The sequence below is a fragment of the Eschrichtius robustus genome, chromosome 2 (genome assembly GCF_028021215.1).
Source record: "Eschrichtius robustus isolate mEscRob2 chromosome 2, mEscRob2.pri, whole genome shotgun sequence".
Taxonomy (NCBI): Eukaryota; Metazoa; Chordata; class Mammalia; order Artiodactyla; family Eschrichtiidae; genus Eschrichtius; species Eschrichtius robustus.
The window spans coordinates 44573077-44599178 of record NC_090825.1 but is presented as its reverse complement, the minus strand read 5'-3'; positions in this window follow the sequence as shown (position 1 = coordinate 44599178).

Genomic DNA, 26102 nt, shown 5'->3' with positions numbered 1-26102 from the left:
GAGAAAATATTTGCAAGTTAAATCACAGATAAAGTGTCACTACCCCCCAAAATACAAAGAAAAAACTTCAAAAATTAGTGAAAAAATACCAAAAACCCAATAGAAAACGGGCAAAGACACAAGCAAACAATTTACCCTTAAACATAGAAAAGTTTGTCCAAACTCACCCATAAGACGACAAATGCAAATTAAAGCTACACCAAGATACTGCTTCTCACCTATTTGATTGGCAAATTTTTTTTAAGTATAATAACACACTCCATTGGCAAAGCTGCAGAGAAATAAGCCCTCTCCTACATTGCTTGTTGGAATGAAAACTGGTACTATCCTTATGTAGGGGAATTGGGCAGTATCTAACAAAACTACACATCAATTCCCTTGGGATATAGAATTCCCACCATTGAGTAATTTACCCTGCAGATATACCTCCAACAATTTTAAAATACTTGTACACAAGAATATTCCTTGCAGCATTGTTTGTTACTACAAAATATTGGAAGCAACACGCCCAAACAAACGAGGTTAGTTGAATAAGCTGTGGTATATCTACACAGTAGAGGACAAAGCAACTATACAAGGAATGAATCAGAGCTCTACAAAGTGAGGTGGAATGCTAAGAGAGCTCCCCTTTATTAAGAAATAAGGGAGAATAAGGTATCTGATCATTTGTGCAAAAAACAACAGAGGACGGATAAGGCAGAGGCTAGTGTGATTGGTTACCTGGAAAAGATGGCTGAGGATGGAGTGGAAGGTATGGAAGGAAGGACGGGGGTGGACGATGACCCTTCTCTGTGTATACTTTTCGGTACCATTCTGACTTTTGGAACATTAGTATTTTACATCCTCAAAAACAAAAAAGAATGAAAGCAAAAGAAAATAAGAAAGGACAGAGAAAAGAACTCTAAAATGGAGTACAAAGACAAAACAAAGTATATTCCAAAAGAATAACCCAACCAAGCTGAGTAACCTAAGGAAGTTTTGCATATAGGATTTAGACAAAATTCCCTCAGGCTAAAGAAAAATTTTAAACAAATATTGAATTCTAGTTAGTAGGTTTCTCTTCCAGAGGCATGCGTTAGCAATTCTGAAACTATTTTCATTGTGTTCTAGGATTAGAAAATAAGTTACTATATTGTGGATAATAAAAGGCAGGTTTCTCACTGTTGGGAAGGGGAGTTACAAATATGGAAAGGGATAAAGCTGGAAAGAAAGGAAGGCAGAAAGGGAAAATGAACGCTGTGGTACTGGACTAGAAATGGAGATATCAGTGCAAAGTCATGGCGTTTATGTATAAATAGGAGAAAGACAGACAGACACACAGACACAGGGGAAAGATATAAAAAATAGATATAAGTGTGTGAAAGGGTCTAGAAGGAATTATGCTCCACTATAAATGAGCACATCTCTATGGATAAATGGCCAATTCTAAGGCTGAGGCAGGGAGATTACAAAATGAACTTGAAACATCTTGTTGCTCCAGAAAGTAAAGAACTAAAGAAACATGAGAACATACCAAAAGGATACAGGAGCCAGTATGAAAGGCTCCCACTTGCCAAAGCTGACATAATTTGAATATCAAAATAAATAATAGTGTTGAATAAAGCAATAATCTACGAGTTCATCTGCTATAAACAAACTAATGGGAGAAAATAAATCTCTTCTTTAGAGTGAAAAGGCAGTTAACAAGTATGGAAGAAATTATAAAATTATAAAAGTACCATTTAGCAATCAAAATAATAATTGATTCAGCTAAGAATCTCCAGTGAGTGCTAAAACTCATGGTGAAATTTTGAGAAGTAACAGGATATTTACTTAGTTTCAAAGTAACTCCCCAGAGATATTTATCGATTACATAAGGGAAAGTCATAACTTCACAGTGGGGAAACCTGGCAGATAGCACTTTAACTAAGTTATCAAAGTTAATATTGGCAGCAATGGGACAAATCAATGTCATGCACCTCTTGATATGGTGCACTGGGAACAAAACATTACTTCTGTGGTGTTCCTGCCAAAAGTGTAAAACTTAGTCTAATCACAAGGAAACACCAGCAAATCCAAATTGAGGGACAGTTTACAAAATACTTGGCCTACACTTTCTAGAAAACTAGGGGAAAAAAAGCACAACTGTTCTGGATTAAAAGGAGCTAAGAGATACGAAAACTGAAATGCAACACATGTTCCTGGATTTTCTTTTACTAGAAAAAACATTTTTGGGACTATTGGCAAAATATGAATAAGGACTGCAGGTTTTATAATAATGTACTATAATGTATTCATGTTTAATGTTCTGACTTTGATAATAGTGTTCTGGTTAGGTAAAGTATTGTTCTTTTTTAATAAAATACAGGCTAAGCTAATGAGAGGTAAGGAAATAGCATATCTGCATTTTACTGGTGAACAGTTTAGGAAGAAAGCGTGTATACATAGATGATTGATGATGGTGATGAAGAGAGATAGATAAAAATGTAAATGTTGACATTCAGAGAATCTAGATGAAGAATATATGATAAGTCTTTCTACTATTCTCACTTTTCTGTAAATCTGAAAATATGTCACAATATTTTTTTTTAATTCAGCTTGGCTGGAAGCCAAGGGCGTACCTGCAGAACGCTCTTCTGTCCCCTCTGCTACCTAGAGAAGCATTTCCCACAGCCCAGCTGGCCTCCCTCCCACTCTGGCACTTTAGTAGCGTCGACATAGGACTGGGAGCGAGGCAATTTAATATGAACTCTGCTCCTGTGTTCCTGGGGCAAGCCATTTATCATCTCCGGGCTTCAGAGGTCTGATGTGAAAGAAGGTTCAAACACTATCTCTTAGCCAGTTATCAAATGTCTTTTGTAAATGTACTAAGTTCTGGAACTGCGAGAGTGAGCCAAACACCTGCTTTCATGCAAATAATAGTCTAATGCAGAAAACAGACCTAAAACAAATTATTTAGGCGTATAAAATTCTGGAAGAGAAAACATACATAAAACATGAACCAGAGATCTGGGAACATAAATCAAAGAGATCTGAGCCTTGGGAGATCAGGAAATGCTTTCCTAAACAAGTCACAATTAAGCCTAAATGAGACCTGAATGCAGGGGAGGGGCTAGCTGGTGGAAAGAACCAGGTTGGGATGAAGAGCATTCCAGGAAGGTAAACTGTATGTGCAAGATCCAAGAGAGGAGATGGCTTGGCATCTCTAAGGAGTTGAAAGAAATCCAGATATCTAAGGACTAGGGAGAGAGAAGTCTCAGGCTAGTGGTACGAGATTGGATGGAGAGGTGGGGGACCAGGCAGAGTGATGAAGACTATCTCAAGAATATCCAAATACCTTCCTAATCTATGATTCTATTTAAAAGATATTTATATACAGATGTTCGACTTTAAAAAGGAATTCAAATTCCATAAGTCTCTCATAATATGGCTCAGGACTTGAGTGTCTAATAGTTAGACACTCAAGTCCTGAGTTAGTTAGTGTCCAATCATAATAGTTACTCAGAAATAGTTGTTGAATGTCAAATATATTCATTATCCTATGGCTCTTGAGCCTAACAATTACATCTGATAAAAACTTGCATATCATAGAGGGCCAGGAAGTCATCATAAAATTACTACCCTCTCCATTAGAGGCTGGCACAAATAAATCTTGACACTGACAGAGACATTCATCAACAGTGACAGAAAGGGAAACAGTCCTCAGAATAGAATGCTCCATGGCTGCAAAAATCACTTAAAGCTGTAGCCAACTAACGTCTGAAATGAACACTGAATAATTGTTCCTTGTCTGGAAGACTGACAATACCATCTAATATCCCCTGGCTGTAAGTTAGAAATGTAGATCAGTTCATGGAAAATTATACATATTATGATTTCTAAAACTTCTCTGCAACAATAAATTTCACTCCCTTTGGGGCTTATGTTACTTTGATTGTAAGAGAAGAGCATACTTTCACCATGAAGGGTCAACAAGAAATTCATGCTGTTATAAAATGGGAACAAAGTGGGTCAACAGCTTTAAATCAGCCTAATCTAAAACCATTGGGCTTTACTGCCTTTTAGTAAGAGCCTGTGTCTGGATTTTTGTCTTCTGCAAAGGCCAATAAGGCTGCTAATCTAATCTGCTATTGTGTTCCATCAGGGCAAAATCATAGCACAAAGCCCACTCATAGTGTCTACTCTCTCACCAAAAGGCAGTGACTGTGTGCGTGGCCACGGAAGAGGGTTTCATGTGGATTACAGCAAGGACCTCACCCTTCGGCAACCCAGGCTTGCTGGATGCACTTTATATAACACTTAGTATGGCTGAGTGCGGAGGGGACCTAATAAAAATGGTGTAGAATAGTCCTCTGGCCCAAGGGTCATGGCACAGTGAACATTCGTCCTTGGGTAATGAGAGAAAAAATGTAGCTGCTCCTGGCACACTCCCTGCCCAGAGCTAGATAGGAAATAAGAGCAGAATCTCCAAGGATGAGACTTGTGCCAGGTAATTCCTGCATGTCCTGCATAGAATCTAGAGCAGGAATTTGGCTCTAGATTCTAAGAGCTAGGAATCCAACCTATCTCTGATGGCAACTTTACCAAACACTATCTCTGAATCAAAGTCCAATTTCCTTAGCTAGGCATCCAAAGCCCTCTACAATCATCTGTTCTTTTCCAGTTCTAATTCCTCATTCTTTAGCCAAACTAAGCACACTCTCTCAGTCCCGTTTCTCAGCATCCCTGTTCCTTTGGTATCAGATGCCCTCCTCGCATCTTGATATAACCCAACTAATTTCCAAGGTCCAGCTGAAAAGCACCTCTTCTGTAAAGCCTCTCCCAATGCCCATCCCTCCACCTCCTCAGCTTCTGCAATCCCTTACCTCTTCATTCTGCCCCTAATTTTTATTATTTTATTTTGTGTCCAGATATGAGGCTAGTATTACTGCATTTAACCATCACAAAACTATCTCTACTTTGCGAAAGAGCAAAATGAAGCAAAGAAAAGTGAAAAGTCTTGCCCAAACTAAGTTACTCACATTGGTAGCATGGGACATAACAAATAATTACAGTGTGGAAAATGTATGACTTTTAAATGCAATATTTTCAATAAGTGAAAAATTGATAGCGAAATCTAGCTAGGACAGTTGGAGTATTTTTAACCTACTCCAGAAGTTAGCAGCATGATAAATATGCTTCAGTGGAGTATAGCTAGAATATCCATTCATTTCCCAAGTATAACATCATTTGTACATTTATAGGATTTCTTATTTTATAAGCAAAGCAAGAAGTTTGTAAAAGAAGAAGCTATGAAGGGGATGCCTTCATATTACTTCGTTATTTAGAAAACTAAGTAATGCAGCCGTGATGAATCTGAACTCTATGAAACCAAGGTCAAAGTTTCTCAACATTTTTCTCCTCCTCTTCTTTGAACTAGCAGGAAGGCAGTCTTTCCAGAACATGGACAAAGGCCATCTCTCTGATCTCAACATCCCCAAACCATTTTCTACAAACACGACTAATTACTGAGCTGAAGAAAAATCATCTGGAGGAAACTGGCAAGAGTGATGATGTACTACAGAAGGAACTGCAAAGTCAGCTCCGCTGGCTCCTCTGATGGAGAGAATGCAATACTAATTAGCACAGGAAAGAGCAAAGGCTGATATGCTGCAGCCACACTTTGGCCTAGAAAATCAAGGGAATTTCTAAAATTACACAAGAAAAATGCACTAGGTAGTCCTCGTCTCCTACTGCCACTCCGGGCCAGGCCTGGAATACCCCTCCCAGAGCCAGCCTGGTATTTAAGCTTAGGTTTCCCTGAAAACAGAGGAACCAAGACTAGAACTCAGGAAATCCCACCCCTGAAGTGGGCTAAGCTGAGAGCAGTTACTTAGAACACTGGGGGTAAGTGATGAGGACAAAGAAGAGGAAAGACAGAATCCTACTTTTGAATTGCTAAGTGTGGACGATTCCTACATCATGTGAAGGCAATCTGAGGCTTCACAACTGTCCAGCTGCATCAGATGTGGGGTGCAATCTGGCCCTCTCTCAAACTGCTGCAGTAATAAACAGCATGGGTAATTCCTTCTGTTCATCCTAGTTAAGCCACACAAACATGGCTATGTCCAGCTGGGGGAGGGAGAGCATCCTTTGAGCTGAGGACAGCAGATGCATTGGAATTCTCCAGTATGCCTTGAATACCAGAAATTGTTATCTTTTCATAAGAAGAAAGTACATGTAAGAGAGTTTTGTGAGGCTTTTTCCTTATGTTGTTAACCCTGGGTGGGATACTGCCTAGTCGAGGGTAGCACTGCTGACATCTGGTGTCCAGCCCTGCCGTGATGTAGAGATGTCCTTTTTCCAACACTTCACAAGCCATAGCGTCACTTTCCTCAGAAAAGTTCACAAATGGAGTTGTGGAGAAAAGTGACTGCTATCGTGGTTCCTCTTGAAGTTGTAGCTGTCTCCTGACGGTTATTTACACATGGCACTAGTCTACCTGAGGCCCTGTGCTTTAGCATCGGTACCATTTCTACATTCCAGAAGGACCAAGAACCATTCTATTCTAATTTCTATGAGATCTCTACAGTCTACTCAGCAACAGCTCTCCTTGCTAAAATTGATCGAACAGATCCCATCCAACATTTCTGAGTAATCTCCCAAGTGTCCCTTGACTATACCACCAAATTATGCCTAAATCCTCCACCCATTTATGGCTTTTAAGTACATAGCTGATTGTCTAGGTGAAGCGTGCCCCTTCAAAGGAGAACCTTTAGAAATTATTAACCAAGCCCATTAACTCTATCTATATCTGGCAAAGTAAAGTCTCTGGAGAATAAAGCGTTAGTAAACTAAAAGTCGAACATGTTGGACTCCCCCCGTAAAACTGTCCTCTGATGGGCTGCTGTGCATGTGAAAATGGCCTCGATGCTTCATTATGCATCTTGGAGATACACAAAGGAAAGTGGCGCATACTTGCCTGTGAACTCTTTCAGATCAGATCCCATGACTTTGTTAGATCTCCAGCGGCAAGTACAGTGCATGACATATATAAAACAAGTAAGAAGTATTAGAGTCTAAGTCTGGTCACAAGAAAAAAATAAAAGAGAAAGTGTGAATACCATGCTTCAGGACTACTGCTGTTAAAAACTGAATCGGTTTTAGAACACGAGGGTTGTTTTCAACGTTATTATATATATATAACACCAGTTTTAAGAAGAGCTGGAATAGGTCTACATAATAAGGGAGAATGAATTATTAAGCCAGAGTGTCCAATCAGAAGGGCTTAATTACAGAGGAGCCTGACAATTATGAGTGGCTTATGAGTGTCTAAGCAGCAATCGTGAAAATGAAAGGACTCACAAAGTTCGTACATGACCAACAAACTTACACTTGTGAGTAGAACAACCAAGGTATCAACCACACTCTATACAATGTTCCAGGTGTAATGAAAAATCTAAGACATTCAGACATGTCAAAACTGTAACAAGAAAGGGACCCCCTGAAAAAGCATTTTTAAAGAAAATAGCACATCAAGTTGAAGACCAAGCAGTCTCGTAATTAACTATAATAGTATAAGAAGGATTGATATGGCTTATTTGAGTATAAATGCTATTATATTTTTTTAAATGTTTAATTACTGAACTAAACCTGTTGCCCATTTGTCCTAAGCCACCTTCTCCTAGATTCAGCATTACCAAAGCAAGCTCTCGCTTTTCTCCTTTGGATTTGATTTGACTTTGACAAAGTTTTTAAGTGCACCAATTAATACATTAGAGATAGATATTTAAACCCTAGAAGACATAATTTATATTGAGATATTTCCCTATACCAGTAAGCATAATCTAAAATTCCCCCAACTAGATATTGGGCAAAATAGTTTACAAATCCATTTAATTAAAGAAAGTAAAAGACCACACACTGAGGAACAATTCTCACCAATTTTTCAACGAAGTATGTTCAAAGCCTGACTCAAAACTGCTAAAACACTAGGCTAATCCCTAAAACACTGCACAAACAGAAGCCAGACCATAGTCATAAATAACAGAGTGCCATCAGATAAGTTACGTGCAGCATGAAGCCAAAGGACAAGACCCACAGATAAGAGAGGCAAATTTGCTCTTATCTCAGTTCCCAAGAAATCTTTTGACAGGATGAATTGAAACTTTTTATTCTGACCCCAGGAAGAATGAGAACCACAAGACATTATGTCAGGAATAGAGGACAAGGATTCTTTGAAAGCTCATGAGTAATCTATATGTTTATTCTTTTCCTCATTTTAAAGAAAACCACATCTCATTTTACAGGATGCTAGAAACATTTACAGGAAACACTTTTTTTTTTTAAAAAGAAAGTACCCATGGAGACCAAATGTGGCTACCTCACTCATTGCAATGCTATGCAAATAATATTTGGTAAATACTCAAAGCCAATACAGAGACATTTATCAGCAAAAATATATTTCTCATTTCAACCCAAATTCCATTTATCTTCTAAAGCTCCTAGGAGTTCTGTGGAAACGATTCTCATTAACAAACTTTGACAGAGGAAGGGAGATTCCCATATATGGCGAATGAGCTGAAGTGATATCTCAAGGTTACAGAGTAAATCACTAGTGAAAATATATCTAAGAGGCAGGACTCTTACTTCTTAAATCTAATTTTTTGAATTTGAATTAATGGAAGCCAAACTAAATTCAAATACTAATAATTAAAAAGTTGAAAGCTAGGTAGAGAAATGAGAATGATTTCCAAACAATTAACCTAGGTTTTGGTGATAGGGAAAATATAATTCATTTAAAGTTGAGTATAAAGTCATTATTAATTTAAAAAACCAAGTATATTTAAAAGGGCACTGTCACCCTATGCCCTGCAATAGCAATCTGCACAACTAAGAGGCATTGTGCTTTTAGCTGTGTACCTGGATATAAATACATGTTTAACACTCTACCAAATAAATAATGGTGCATGCAGCTAGAAAAACTGAGCAGAACTGCAAAGAGTTCAATAAGTATTCTGTTTTTCTTCCAACATTAGCCACCACGTATCCCGCAAATATCAACAGAAATGATGGGTATGTTCACATTTAAACTCTGATGATAGTCCTTAAAGTCAAAGATAAATTTCAAAATCTATCGGTTACAGTAAGTCCCCTACATACGAATGAGTTCCATTCCGAGAGCACGTTCGTTGAGTCCAATTTGTTCATAAGTCCAACACAGACAGCCTAGGTACCCAACTAACACAATCGACTATATAGTACTGTACTGTAATAGGTTTATCATACTTTTCACACAAATTATACATAAAAAACAAATACAAAAAATAAAGAAAACATTTCTAATCTTACAGTACAGTACCTTGAAAAGTACAGTAGTACAATACTACAACGGGCACACAGGGGCTGGCATCGAGTGAACAGGCAAGAAGAGCTACTGACTGGAGGAGGGAGAGGAGGTGGGAGACAGTAGAGCTGAAGGATCGTCAGCAATAGGAGATGGAAGGCAAGCTGCAATTTCACTCATGCCTGACTTTGATGGCACAGGTTCTGGTTCCTTGCTGGATTCAGTTCTATCTACCCTCTTGAAAACATGATCCAGTGATGTCTGGGTAGTAGCTCTTTTTTTCTCATCATAGATGACACGGTAGCACTGGATCGCATTCTGAACTTCTGCTGCAACTTTCATGTACCATCATGCTACATTCAGGTCTTAGGCCTCCAAAACTAACAGTGCCTCCTCAAATAAAGAAAATCCCCTCGCCACTTCCTGCATCGTGAATCTCTTTTGTTCTTCAGTTACTTCTTCTTCCTCTTGTTGCTCCACTCTCTCAATTATTTTTACTTTTGTTTCCATCATAAAAGCATCACCGTTGCTTTTACGCTTGCTTCTGGACATCCTGGGCTTGAAATAAAGATACTGTACTACTGTACTCTATACAGTACTGTACAGTGGAGTACATAAAAGCACAACCACTCGTAGAGGATGCACACACGTGACAATGTATGCCAAACATGTGAACTAACTTATGTGACTGGACATGCAAGCTCACGTTCGCATCTTTGAAAGATGGACATGCAAGCGCACGTTCGCATCTTCGCAACTTGAAGGTTCGTATGTAGGGGACTTACTGTACTAAAAAGAAAACAGATACACCACCATTATAGACTGGGCTCTGCTGGTCAGCTACTTAAATGTTGGCACAGGGTACCCTTCCTTTTGTTAGACACCAATCCCAATGCTTATTTGTCATCATGAAAATAGATGTTTCATTTTTGTGTCATCAAAATAAAGTCTCATTCAACTCATGAACATAAATACTATTGAATAGAAACTTCATGGGGAAGTTGGATAGATGAATTTAGGATAAGATTGAAAGGACATTATCTGGTTTAAAAAAAAGTATCCTTTAAACCATATTCATTGGAAATACAAATGAGAATTTGTGGTTAAAACATGTTCCCAATATTTGTGTAGTTCTGCTAGAACCCTAGAACCAGACTGGAATCTACAAATGATTATCTGTGAAGGTCACCTACTCATGGGTGTGATGCAGAAAAGTTCATTGGCAGGCAGGCTAAGTTGAAAGCAGATATCCAGAACAATGAGGGTAATAAAACACACAGAAGAAGAAACATATTTGATTGAACTCTTTCAAGCATTTATAAGTCACTCCCTGTTGCAGCCAAAATTCCCTATCTTCATCATTTCTTCTCCCGCTACCATGTTTTTTTATACTTTTTATATCTGTTCCCTGAGTTATTGCAAACTTCTTGTTTCTCTCTTTCATTCTCCAATCTTACACATTACCTGTGGCCAGATTATTTTTTCTACAATCTGCTTTATTCATGTCACTCCTTTGCCCAAAATGGTCATTTTATTGAAGTATAGTTGTTTTACAATGTTGTGTCAATCTCTTCTGTACAGCAAAGTGACTCAGTTATACACATATATACATTCTTTTTTTATATTCTTTTCTATTATGGTTTATCCCAGGAGATTGAATATAGTTCCCTGTGCTTTTTTTAAATCACCATTTTACAATCCCCAATGAGATAATGAATCTAAGCAATGGACATCAATGAATACTAAAATAATTAGGTAAACTATTTCTTCATAATAGATAAATAAGGCTTACAACACACAAATCTACTGATAAATCTTAAAATCTCTGAAAGTGGGACAACTAGATATGTGCCCTCTGGTGTAATCCAATGGCAAAAGACACATCTTCTAGACCTAACTATACAGCAACACCTTTCTGCCAGCCCAAATATGACCTCACCTTTCCACACAGAGCATATTCCTTTGGACTCATTCCCACTTCTGTGCATTTATTCCCCTTTTTTTCTTTACCTGCAACATCCTTCTCTTTCCTCATCATCTATTCTTCAACCCCTGCCCATCATTAAAGGTCCAAGTTCAATTTCTATATGAAGCCTTCCCTGAATTACACTTGTTTCCAGTTACCTATTTCCTCTCTAAAATCCTTTTTAAAAATTGTGCAACCAATTTCAGGCTTTATTATAGATAAAAGTAGAAAATTTGTGTAATTTTTTAATGTTACCATATATTTTATTGTCAATCTTAAGCTGCAATATCACATGAGTACCCAGGGTGGGAAGAATATGACAGATGTCAAAAAGAAAAGCTTTGGGAGGGGAAGTTATAAAGCATCAGAAGCTGAGTTTTCTTAAGCTTTTAATAAGCACCCTTTCAATTGCGTGCAAAAGAAATCTAACTCAAACTGGTTTTTGGAAAAATATTAATTCATGTCACTGGGAAATCCAAGGGCTACATCTAGATTTAGAGGCTCTAAAAATGTCATCAAGACTTTCTCTCAATCTTATGGCTCCATTTATCTCTGTGTCTTGGGTTGATTTTCAGCCAAGTTTTCCCATATACTAGGAAAGATCACCACTGCCAGCACAAGTCTGTCTTTGGACTTACCATCCAAATGGAAGAAAGGTCTTCTCCTCTAGTGCCCACACATTAGGAAAAATTTTATTGGCTGTGCTTGGTCACAAGTCTACTCCTGGACCAATCACTAGGCTGGTGTGCTGAGTTCTGGGATTGTCCAGCCTGGATTAAGTGCCCATACAGCAGACACTTAGAGAGCAGTATTGTTGAGAGAGGAGGAAGCTTTTGTTGTCTTAAATCATACAAGCAGCCATCAACTGCATCTGTTTGTAAAACCGGTCACTTCTAAATTCATAAAATAATTGCATTTATAATTTATGAAACCACTTCTGTGTAAGATGTCACTGTGGTCACTGCTCTATCTTTATGTCAATTTTCATGTAACATAAAAAGAAAAATGCGGTGGGAATAGGATACAGGCCTGTTAACATGAGCCAGCTGGTTTTTAACATTGGATTATTGTGATTTTGAGGGTAAATGGGAGATATTTTCCCTTAGTTTTAAAGCTCCCTTTAGTCTACTCAGTACCTTTTACTCAGGAAGCTGAGAAAGAAACACACTAAGAATGTGCTAAATATGAGTATTCAGGCACTGCAATATAAACAGTTTGAAACAATGATTTGAAATTACAGTAAGTATGAATTCCAAAACTATAATTTCAGCTTACTTTATCTGTTATATGGGATAGGCCTCAATGTTAGCCAAATGTTTTAATAAAAAAACAATGAATACATGTAATTAGTAACACATACTCGAAATGCTTGAACAAAAATAGAATCATGAATAGATTCCATGATGTTTTATATAACTTTTTAAAACTTAATAGAATAATTTGGGTTTGGTTCTTATGTTTTTTTCTTAATTTAGTATACAAGTGAAGTCTGCCTTAGCACTGAACCTCTGATTGTGGCTGATAAGTAGAATAAATAAAATATGTTTTTCAAAAGGTGTACTTGTGAAATTCCAGAGGAATTTTTTGTGAAAAACAAACGTCATTCTGCCAAAATTTAAAGTCTCAGTTTCTAGGACTGAGTTCTTTTTCTTAACAAAGATCAGGGTTTCTCTTTTACAAAATGATGTGTTTCCTATTTACAGTTTGATCTTTAAAACAACTCCACATTAAAATATCAGGATCTAATTGGACTTCCTGTTAAAAATGTAAGCATTATTCACAGCTCTCTTAAACACTCCTTCCCCTGTTCTTATCACACCTCTAAGCTTCAGTAAGTCTCCTGTGTTTTTCATCTAAACTTAGCTTTCCATCCATTGGACTGAGGAGTTCTTTGGGCCTTGGGGGTTCTGTGAATTTTACTGAGGTCTAAGCATTTGTTCCCACAGAGATGGCCCAAAACAATGCAAGGAAGTCATGGCATAGTAGAGAATGTGTACCTTTCAGTTTAAGGTTCATGGGCCATCAGAGACCAAAATCGCTTTCCTACGACCTAGTGACTTCAGCAAATGAAGCCTTATTTACCACACTGAGGGGGTATCTGGCCTTATTATTCTCAGTTTCCTTTCTGTGTTTAGATTAAGTTATAAACTCAAATCAGAATCAGAGATGTTGCCCCTGGATCTTGGAAAAGGTGTGGTGAGTGGTATGTGTGTATATATATATATATTTATATATTTATATGTTTATATATATTTATTTATTTATATATATATATATATATATATATACACACACACACATAAAAAGAAGACAAAAAGCTTCACTTTTCTAGTCAAAATCATAGTGTGGGACTCTCTCACCAATAAAATTGAATGAGTTATAAAAATAGTATGGTGAAAAACGAATACCTCACTCTACAGAGTTCAGTGTGATATTCTAATAAACAGTACACGAACAATAAATACAGTTTTACATTCAAGATTTTTTTTTTAAATTAAGGAGGAAAAATAATATTAACCTAAAGATTCCCTCTCTTACACTTCAAACAGTAATCTATTATAAAAAAAAAAAAAATTGACTTTGGCCTCTGTATTCCATCCAAACACACTCAGTCTATCTCATGACTGGCAACTGACTAGACTCCATCCTCCCCCCTCAAAAATCAACTCGAGTAAAAGTTAACTGGATAGGAAGTTTTTAAGAGATAAATTCCTAGGGTTGACAAATGAATAGCCCTGCACAATAGAAAACTGTTAGTTAGATTTTAGCCATCTGGCACGTAAGCATTTAAGATTCATTTTCTCCCCTTTTTCACGACATGTCTAGCCAGCTATCAGACCGAACTGTTTGAAGGATGTTATCTGGCCTCGCCAGCATTGTGACTCCTTGTCTAATTTAGGCTCTTCTGCATACCGGCACACTAAGGCTTTTTCACCACTCTTGTTCCCCTCCAAACAAAACCAACCCGTCTGCTAGGCATTTGGTTGACACATTATGTACACATAATAAGATGTTGTGCACTCTGTACAGATGTATAAACCTAAAAAATAGCATTATCATAACATCTTCCAGTTCAGCTATTTTAAGCCTGCTGTACTCCCATATCACAAAGCCTTGCTATTTATACACCCCTGCATATGGAAGACTCATCCCTCCTGGTGAGACTGCAGCCCAATGTACGCAGCAGACAAAATTACAGGCCCCGAACTTCTATAAACACTCATCCTGGCTTGCTTATCTTCCTTGAATGCAAGCCAAGTTTATTAATAATTTTTTAAGTCAGAAAGAAAATGCAACAATTTTGATTTGACAAGAGGATGTAAAGAAACAAGATAAACAAGAAAAGCAGCCAATCTCAACCCAGAAGGTGAACCTGCCAGGCGGAGGCAGCTAGGAAAGCAGGGGGAGGGCTTGGCGTGCTAACCCTGGTTGTGCCACAACTCCATGTGTCATGGCTGTGTTCCTTAGCTGGCCTCACCATTCACAAATGTACCGTGGAGCAGAGTGAATGCACATCCTGACTGGCAGCTGGAGAAAAGACATCCTCTAAAATTATTTTAAAGCATTCTTTAGGAAAATGATGAAGAAAATGTATTTAGTTAACCTTCTAGACTACATGAAGAATTTCTTTAAATGAATTTGGTAGATTACCCTGAGCCATTTTAGACTGGATTCACTGGTAAGCTTTACTTTTAGTAGACCAACAGCGTTAGAAGTATCAACGTTTTCATTTTCTACCTTTCCAGGAAGAGCAAGACAGAGAGATCGTGAGTACTAGTATCCCATCTCAAAAAGGCAGAGAGCAAATGGTCTGCAAAGTGAAATCCTTGGTTTAGATTTTATTTGGTCAAAGGACTCCAGAGAGAATGACTGCCCTTTAAGGCATGCCTTTGGCCGAGATGCCAGGGATAAGGGTTGGGAGAGCTATTTGGCTAGGGGTCCAGATCCTACCTATCGGATGCCTGGCCTCTATGTCCACACATGGTCCCCAGGAGCACAGGGAAGGGAGAGGCAGAGCAATGAAGGCTCATAAATTTCCCCTTCGCCTAGTCCCCAGGGACCTCTCACAATCTTTGTGGGCCTGAAGCCTTATAATAGAAACAAATCAGAGCCAGGCATCTGTATCCTGTGGGGGAGTTACTCTACTACTCATGATGCAGCTACAAAGGTTTCTAGTTCTAGGTTTTGTATGCAACCTAATCCCTATTCTCCAGACGACACGACTTCACTGGCAAAAGCACAGGTAAAAATCTCCAGCATCTGTCACTTAAACAGGATAAAATACCATCTGTTGCTTTTACCTGAAAGGGCACTTGTTACATAGGAATAGGCGTCAGCCGTGAGAAGCCCCAGCACGCGGAGTCTCCCTTCCTCTGCATTCTCACCGTGGCACATAGCCACACACCACGCTTTTCCCGCCCATCACCGCTGGATTTGCACCCGCTCAGAACTGGTGTTCTGACACAGAGGAGACAGACAGATCTATAGTTCAGGACCTGGGGACTCTGACAGTTTCTTTGTTTGGGGCACTTTCCTGGCATGTAAAACATTAGAAGGCTGCCACTCAAGAGGGTACCAGACCCCTGTTTCACTGCTCAGTTAAAGCGAGGGCTAGATTCAAATTGCTCCTGCAATTTCTGCCAAGGAGGGCACAGAGCACTGCCCTGCTGGCTGGACTTGAGGAAGCAGGGCAGTCGGGTGGGCCTGCCTTTGTAACATCGTTCCATATCAGAAGCTGATGTGTTGCCATGACTTTTTTTTTAAGCTATTTTCTCAGTATCTCTTTAGACAGAGAAACAATACTATTTCTCTGCTTACAAAGACCAATTAATTAGATTCAAGGGCAAAATGGACAAGTCATTATAGGCTATCAGAACGACAGAATATGATCTGTGTGTGTGTGTGTGTGTGTGTGTGTGTGTGTATGTGTACATATTTTCCTTCCCACTTAGTTCTGTGTTATTTTTCAAGGTAAATATGTAGCTTAAACACATTTTCTTCAATGCCACATCATTTATCGAGATTCGTTTAAAGCAAACACATAGCCAGAAATATTATTCAGCCATAAAAAGAAATGACATTGAGTTATTTGTAGTGAGGTGGATGGACGTAGAGTCTGTCATACAGAGTGAAGTAAGTCAGAAAGAGAAAAACAAATACCATATGCTAACACATATATATGGAATCTAAGAAAAAAAAATGGTTCTGAAGAACCTAGGGGCAGGACAGGAATACAGACGCAGGCATAAAGAATGGACTTGAGGACATGGGGAGGGAGAAGGGTAAGCTGGGACGAAGTGAGAGAGTGGCATGGACATATATACACTACCAAATGTAAAATAGATAGCTAGTGGGAAGCAGCCGCATAGCACAGGGAGATCAACTCGGTGCTTTGTGACCACCTAGAGGGGTGGGATAGGGAGGGTGGGAGGGAGACGCAAGAGGGAGGAGATATGGGGATATATGTATATGTATAACTGATTCACTTTGTTACACAGCAGAAACTAACACACCACTGTAAAGCCATTATACTCCAATAAAGTTGTTAAAAAATAAAAAAATAAAAACATGGCCAGAGAACGGGTGCAATTTTGCTTCCATAAAGACTCACTAGAACAAAGCTAAAGAGAAGACAGATTCGCATTCATTCCTTGCCATTTGCAAATTGCAATTACTCATGCTTGCCTGATCCCCAGTGAGTCACCAGCTGAACTCCAGGCACAGTAATACAACCTCTGCATTTACAGGGGGTTCTAGTGTGGCTCATGGAGAGGTCAGCAGACCGTCAAAAGTCACTCTCTCCAACCACTGCTGCCTCTTAAATATACCTTGGGAATGTCTGTCTAGAAGGATTAAGGTCATTCTGATACCTTACAAAACAAAAAACAAAAAAACTCCATTTACCTCAAAAGATGAACCGTCTGTAACAAATATAGATGAGGAATAAGGATACCAAACTCAAACGCTGATTATTAGATTTGTAAATAGGAAGCATAATATGCCATCTATTCCACCATGAGGAAGGCAGGAATTCATTCCACACTAACCTCTTAGCTGAGGCAAGCCACTTGGTTTCTAATTGGTTCATTTTTCCTCTTAAGACATAGAAATGCTGATTCTCTATCCTTCCAATAATAAAGTTACCATGTTGTAGCTCTGGAGACCTGTGAGATCACTGAGCTCAGACCCCACTGAGTGCAGCACAGGGCTGCAATTATGCCATCCAAGACAAACAGACATTTGTCTGTTTTCTAAGGCATCCAGGGAAAGCCTTTGCAAACACTCTTAGTACTGTCATCTAGATCTCAGAACTTTGCCTCTACTGACTAGAAAGTTGCCTTGTGCGACTGAAGCCCATTATCCTTGTGCTCCCAGGAGATCATGGAAAATAGCTGGTCATTACATAGGATGAAAATAATTTCTGAAATGGTGTCACAACCAGTTCAAGTGTGAAACAAATTGACCAACTGTTTTATCAAGTCAATAATCTCCCACAATTATATGGCAAAATTTCTTTCCCTGATTTTCATATTAAGATTGCATTTATACTATACTCAACGTTGACTCAGCCCAGAAAATTAAGCCAAAACATAAATTTTTCTTAGCTTTAGGTAAACATGTACAATTTATTATTATTATTATTATATAGACCAAATATTTGAATCATGACAACTCAGTGTAAGACATTCCTTTTTCTTTTTTTACTTGTTTATTACTTTTATTATTCTTTAACGTTTTTATTGGAGTATAATTGCTTTAAAATGGTGTGTTAGTTTCTGCTTTATAACAAAGTGAATCAGTTATACATATACATATATCCCCATATCTCTTCCCTCCTGCATCTCCCTCCCTCCCACCATCCCTATCCCACCCTTCTAGCTGGTAACAAAGCACCCACCTGATCTCCCTGTGCTATGTGACTGCTTCCCACTAGCTATCTATTTTACATTTCGTAGTATATATGCCCATATATAAACTACCACTCTCTCACTTTGTCCCAGCTAACCCTTCCCCCTCCCAGTGTCCTCAAGTCCATTCTCTACTAGGTCTGCATCTTTATTCCCATCTTGCCCCTAGGTTTTTCATGACCATTTTTTTTTTGTTTTTTTTAGATTCCATATGTATGTGTTAGCATACGGTATTTCTTTTTCTCTTTCTGACTTACTTCACTCTGTATGACAGACTCTAGGTCCATCCACCAATTTCGTTTCTTTTTATGGCTGAGTAATATTCCATTGTATATATTTGCCACATCTTTTTATCCATTCATCTGTCGATGGACCCTTAGGTTGCTTCCATGTCCTGGCTATTGTAAATAGAGCTGCAATGAACACTGTGGTACATGACTCTTTTGGAATTATGGTTTTCTCAGGGTATACGCCCAGTAGTGGGATTGCTGGGTCGTATGGTAGTTCTATTTTTAGTTTTTTGAGGAACCTCCATACTGTTCTCCATAGTGGCTGTATCAATTTACATTCCCACCAACAGTGCAAGAGTGTTCCCTTTTCTCCACACCCTCTCCAGCATTTATTGTTTCTAGATTTTTTGATGATGGCCATTCTGACTGGTGTGAGATGATATCGCATTGTAGTTTTGATTTGCATTTCTCTACTGATTAGTGATGTTGAGCATCCTTTCATGTGTTTGTTGGCAATCTGTATATCTTCTTTGGAGAAATGTCTATTTATGTCTTCTGCCCATTTTGTGACTGGGTTGTTTGTTTTTTGATATTGCGCTGCATGAGCTGCTTGTAAATTTTGGAGCTTAATCCTTTGTCAGTTTTTTCATTTGCAAATATTTTCTCCCATTCTGAGGGTTGTCTTTTCGTCTTGTTTATGGTTTCCTTTGCTGTGCAAAAGCTTTTTAGTTTCATTAGGTCCCATTTGTTTATTTATGTTTTTATTTCCATTTCTCTAGGAGGTGGGTCAAAAAGGATCTTGCTGTGATTTATGTCATAGAGTGTTCTGCCTATGTTTTCCTCTAAGAGTTCTATAGTGTCTGGCCTTACATTTAGGTCTTTAATCCATTTTATTTTTGTGTACGGTGTTAGGGAGTGTTCTAATTTCATTCTTTCACATGTAGCTGTCCAGTCTTCCCAGCACCACTTATTGAAGAGGCTGTCTTTTCTCCATTGCATATTCTTGCCTCCTTTATCAAAGATAAGGTGACCATATGTGTGTGGGTTTATCTCTGGGCTTTCTATCCTGTTCCATTGATCTATATTTCTGTTTTTCTGCCAGTATCATACTGTCTTGATTACTGTAGCTTGTAGTATACTCTGAAGTCCGGGAGCCAGATTCCTCCAGCTCCATTTTTCTTTCTCAAGATTGCTTTGGCTATTCAGGGTCTTTTGTGTTTCCATACAAATAGTGAGATTTTTTGTTCTAGTTCTGTGAAAAATGCCAGTGGTAGTTTGATAGGGATTGCACTGAATCTGTAGATTGCTTTGGGTAGTATAGTCATTTTCACAATGTTGATTCTTCCAATCCAAGAACATGGTATATCTCTCCATCTATTGGTATCATCTTTAATTTCATTCATCAGTGTCTTAGAGTTTTCTGCATACAGGTCTTTGGTCTCCTTAGGTAGGTTTATTCCTAGGTGTTTTATTCTTTTGGTTGCAACGGTAAATGGGAGTGTTTCCTTAGTTTCTCTTTCAGATTTTTCATCATTCACATATAGGAATGCAAGAGATTTCTGTGCATTAATTTTGTATCCTGCTACTTTACCAAATTCATTGATTGGCTCTAGTAGTTTTCTGGTGGCATCTTTAGGATTCTCTATGTATAGTATCATGTCATCTGCAAACAGTGACAGTTTTACTTCTTCTTTTCCAATTTGTATTGCTTTTATTTCTTTTTCTTCTCTGTTGCCATGGCTAGGACTTCCAAAACTATGTTGACTCATAGTGGCGATAGTAGACAGCCTTGTCTTGTTCCTGATCTTAGAGGAAATGCTTTCAGGTTTTCACCATTGAGAATGATGTTTGCTGTGGGTTTGTCTTATATGGCCTTTATTATGTTGAGGTAGGTTCCCTCTATGCCCACTTTCTGGAGAGTTTTTATCATAAATGGTTGTTGAATTTTGTCAAAAGCTTTGTCTGCATCTATTGAGATGATTATATGGTTTTTCTCCTTCAGTCTGTTAATATGGTGTATCACATTGATTGATTTGCATATATTGAAGAATCCTTGCATCTCTGGGATAAATCCCACTTGATCATGGTGTATGACCGTTTTAATATGTTTTGGGATTCTGTTTGTTAGTATTTTGTTGAGGATTTTTGCATCTATGTTCATTAGTGATATTGGCCTGTAGTTTTCTCTTTTTGTTGTATCTTTGTCTGGTTTTGGTATCAGCGTGATGGTGGCCTTGTAGAATGAGTTTGGGAGTGTTCCTTCCTCTGCAATTTTTTGGAGGACTTTGAGAAGGATGGGTGTTAGCTCTTCTCTAAATGTTTGATAGAATTCACCTGTGAAGCCGTCTGGTCCTGGACTTTTGTTTTTTGGAAGATTTTCAATTTCACTACTTGTGATTGGTCTGTTCATATTTTCTATTTCTTCCTGGTTCAGTCTTGGAAGGTTATACCTTTCTAAGAACTTGTCCATTTCTTCCCGGTTGTCCATTTTATGGGCATAGAGTTGCTTGTAGTAGTCTCTTAGGATGCTTTGTATTTCTGTGGTGTCCATTGTAACTTCTCCTTTTCCATTTCTAATTTTATTGATTTGAGCCCTCTCCCTCTTTTTCGTGATGAGTCTGGCTAAAGGTTTATCAATTTGCTTATATTCTCAAAGACCCAGCTTTTAGTTTTATTGATCTTTGCTATTGTTTTCTTTGTTTCTATTTCATTTATTTCTGCTCTGATCTTTATGATTTCTTTCCTTCTACTAACTTGGGGTTTTGTTCTTCTTTCTCTAGTTTGTTTAGGTGTAAGGTTAGATTGTTTATTTGAGATTTTCCTTGTTTTTTGAGGTAAGCTTGCTATAAACTTCCCTCATAGAACTGCTTTTGCTGCATCCCATAGGTTTTGGATGGTCATGTTTTCATTGTAATTTGTCTCTAGGTATTTTTTGCTTTCCTCTTTGATATCTTCAATGATCTCTTGGTATTTAGTAACATATTGTTTAGCCTCCATGTGTTTGTGTTTTTATATCTTTTTCCCTTGTAATTGATTTCTAATCTCATAGTGTTGTGGTCAGAAAAGATGCATGATATGATTTCAATTTTCTTATATTTACTGAGGCTTGATTTGTGACCCAAGATGTGATCTATCCTGGAGAATGTTCTGTGCGCACTGGAGAGGAAAGTGTAATCTGCTGTTTTTGGATGGAATGTCCTATAAACATCAATTAAATCTATCTGCTCTATTATGTCATTTAAAGCTTGTGTTTCCTTATTAATTTTCTGTCTGGATGATCTGTCCATCGATGTAAGTGAAGTGTTAAAGTCCCCCACTACTATTGTGTTACTGTTGATTTCCTCTTTTATAGCTGTTAGCAGTTGCCTTATGTATTGAGGTGCTCCTATGTTGGGTGCATATATATTTATAATTGCTATATCTTCTCTTGGATTGATCCCTTGATCATTATGTAGTGTCCTTCTTTGTCTCTTGTAATAGTCCTTCTTTTAAAGTCTATTTTGTCTGATATGAGAATTGCTACTCCAGCTTTCTTTTGATTTCCATTTGCATGGAATATCTTTTTCCATCCCCTCACTTTCAGTCTGTATGTGTCCCTAGGTCTGAAGTGGGTCTCTTGTAGACAGCATATATACGGGTCTTGTGTTTGTATCCATTCAGCGATCCTGTGTCTTTTGGTTGGAGCATTTAATCCATTCACGTTTAAGGCAATTATCAATATGTATGTTCCTATTACCTTTCTCTTAAGTGTTATTGGTTTGTTTTTGTAGGTCCTTTTCTTCTCTTGTGTTTCCCACTTAGAGAAGTTCCTTTAGCATTTGTTGGAGAGCTGGTTTGGTGGTGCTGAATTCTCTTAGCTTTTGCTTGTCTGTAAAGCTTTTGATTTCATCAAATCTGAATGAGATCCTTGCCGGGTAGAGTAATCTTGGTTGCAGGTTCTTCCCTTTCATCACTTTAAATATATCGTGCCACTCCCTTCTGGCTTGTAGAGTTTCTGCTGAGAAATCAGCTGTTAACCTTATGGGAGTTCCCTTGTATGTTATTTGTCGTTTTTCCCTTGTTGCTTTCAATAATTTTTGTCTTTAATTTTTGTCATTTGATTACCATGTGTCTCAGCATGTTTCTCCTTGGGTTTATCCTGCCTGGGACTCTGTGTTTCCTGGACTTGGGTGGCTATTTCCTTTCCCATGTAAGGGAAGTTTCTGACTACAATCTCTTCAAATATTTTCTCAGGTCCTTTCTCTCTCTCTCTTCTCCTTCTCCAACCCCTATAATGTGACTGTTGTTGCGTTTAATGTTGCCCCAGAGGTCTCTTAGTCTGTCTTCAATTCTTTTCATTCTCTTTTCTTTATTCTGTTCCATGGCAGTGAATTCCACCATTCTGTCTTCCAGGTCACTTATCCATTCTTCTGCCTCAGTTATTCTGCTATTGATTCCTTCTAGTGTATTTTTCATTTCAGTTATTGTTTTGTTCAACTCTGTTTGTTTGTTCTTTAATTCTTCTAGGTGTTTGTTCTTTTTTTTTCTTTTTATGGCTGAGTAATATTCCATTGTATATATGTGCCACATCTTCTTTATCCATTCATCTGTCAGTGGACACTTAGGTTGCTTCCATGTCCTGGCTACTGTAAACAGAGCTGCAGTGAACACTGTGCTACATGACTCTTTTTGAATTATGGTTTTCTCAGGGTATATGCCCAGTAGTGGGATTGCTGGGTCATATGGTAGTTCTATTTTTAGCTCTTTAAGGAACCTCCATACTGTTCTCCATAGTGGCTGTATCAATTTACATTCCCACCAATAGCGCAAGAGGGTTCCATTTCTCCACACTCTCTCCAGCATTTACTGTTTGTAGATTTTTTGATGATGGCCATTCTGACTGGTGTGAGGTGATACCTCATTGTATTTTTGATTTGCATTTCTCTAATGATTAGTTATGTTGAGCATCCTTTCATGTGTTTGTTGGCAATCTGTATATCTTCTTTGGAGAAATGTCTATTTAAGTCTTCTGCCTATTTTTGGATTGGGTTGTTTGTGTTTTGATATTGAGCTGCATGAGCTGCTTGTAAATTTTGGAGATAAGTTTTTGTTCTTTAATTCTTCTAGGTCTTTGTTAAACATTTCTTGCATCTTCTCGATCTTTGCCTCCATTCTTTTTCTGAGGTCCTGGATCATCTTCACTCTCATTATTCTGAATTCTTTTTTTGGAAGGTTGCCTATCTCCACTTCAGTTAGTTGTTTTTCTGGGGTTTTATCTTGTTCCTTCATCTGGTACATAGTCCTCTGCCTTTTCATTTTGTCTCTCTTTCTGTGAATGTGGTTTTCATTCCACAGGCTGCAGCATTGACCCTACACTGATTTTTAAAATGGAGTTGTAACATTGCATTTTTTTTTTCATTTTCTGTGAGTAAAGAAGATGCTTCACAGAGCTGGTCATATGAGTAATGCCATCAATGTGTATTCTAAACCAATGTTTTTCAAATGTTAACGTGTAAATGAATTACTTGGGGTTCTTATTAAAGTGTAGGTTTTGATTTCCAGGTCAGGAGGGCCACACAATTTTGCTTTTGTACAAATTTCCAGGTGAAGTGAAATTATTGGTTCTACAACTGATCCATACTTAGAGTAGAAAGGTTGTAGCCTACACCTCCATACCAGTTTGACTGATATCTATAGCTCTCGATACACTCACTGGTATATCAAGCAACCAGTCAACCAGAGGAAGCAATTGGCATCAATCATTAAATACAGCTAAAATAAACTGATTGGCCACCCTTCAATCATCTTAGTCTAACAAATACTATTACTAAGTAAAGAGAAGCATCTCCAGGATAGTTTTATAAAAAACACACATAAAATATGTGTGCACTCTCTCCCTTTCCCCCTTATCTCTTTCACTCACACACTCACACACACATCTTATCAGTTCTGTTTCTATGGAGAACCCTAATACACCTGTGTATGAAAAACTGAGCTTTACTATGGTCTTGACACTTCTAACCACTGGGATCCTTAATTCTTTCCTTAGGTTTAGCCTTTAAACATACCCCAGAGACAGTGTCTCAGTGCAGAAATTATGAATAAGCTTTAAGCCAGCGACTCACTGGATCACCACATAATCAACTTGATTGGGTCTTGAATGCCAAGTCCCTAGACTCTTGGACTGTTTCCAGAGGATCAAGTGCCTGTAAGCCCCACCCTCTTTCATGGACTGGCATTCCTGCCCTTGAGGGCCAGTCTTACATGACGAAAGGCAGCTGATAGACTCCTGTGCCTACTGCTCAAGCTATTGTGTTTTATCCTGATCTTGGACTCCTTTTCAACCTTTGACTAGTGGTGTTTGCATACTGCTTGTCCTTTGTCCTCCTAGACTGATCTTCCAGATGTGAACCAAGCTGAGATCAGTTACCAAATCCTGGCGTAACCATATTGTTTGGCAGCTGGGTTTTGTCAAACTTTTTCTTTCTTTGTCTGTGTTCTAGCCAACCCACAACTATCCAAACCCTACTCCTGACTGAGACAAACACACCAAATGTGCCATCTGGCCCCTGACTATTCTCCAGCTTCCTTTACTGCTAATCCTCTCACCTGCACCCCAAACCCACCCCAACCCACAAACACACCCTGCACTGTAGCCCCCCAGGAGTCTAACTAGTCCCTGTACATCCTGGGTCCTTTCACCATTCCCTGCCTCTCTGAACAGGCTCTTCTCTGGCTGGAGTAAACTGCTTTCACTGAGCTTGAAGAATCTGCACAAACACTGCCACCCTCAGGTCATCAGTGACCCTCGTAGTTGCCACAGTATTCTTTCCTCCACCATTTTGTTTATATCTCTTTAGAGGGTGTACTCTGCAATCGTAGTATTATCTGTCGTGTGTTGCTTTCTCCAATAAACTCTGACTCCCTTGAGGGCAAAAACTAATTCTGTCTTACTTTTGTGATCCATGGGACTACTACAGAACTCATCACTGGAGGAGCTTAATTCTCTTTTGGTCCAATTATTGATTAACAATTCTGGGCAGAGAATGTCTTGTATTCTATCAATAACCATCAACCTGGAATAAATCATTGTGACACTAAACTAAATTATTAAATTATTTTTCCTTCCAGGTATCAATTGTTTAGTATAAACTGGCTGTACACCAAAACTCAACTGAATTATAAATTCAGATGTAGAGGACAAATGTTTTATCCTCAATTTATCCCGAGTGCCAGTAAAAGCAACTACTGGAAAGAAAATATCCAATAAGCTTATCTCCAATCTCAAACCTAAAGTTCCATTGATCTAAGGATGAGGAAAAATTAGAAAGCCATAAAATCCACAGAAGCTAAACTGTACTATTTAGCAATTTCTTACATTCTTTATTCTTCCCTAGATGCAATGTCTTGTTTTCTCAACTAAATTTTAGGCTGCAACCTTTCTTCTAAGGTGCAAATTTTACTTGTAAGTTTTGGTTTCAGAACTGGCCTGTTCCTCAAGCAGCAGAAACCATTGCTTAAGTGTCCTCTCTCCCTCCCAAGCACCTCACAGAGGGGCTACTTACCACACATGATGCTTTCCCTAGTATTTTTTCATCGACAAACTAACAAAGCAAAATCTGTATTAAGTTGTATAGCCATGAGAAATCATAATTCTCTCACTGCATCTTTATTTTAAACAACAAAATGATCAAGTGTGGATTTTGCTGTTGCTG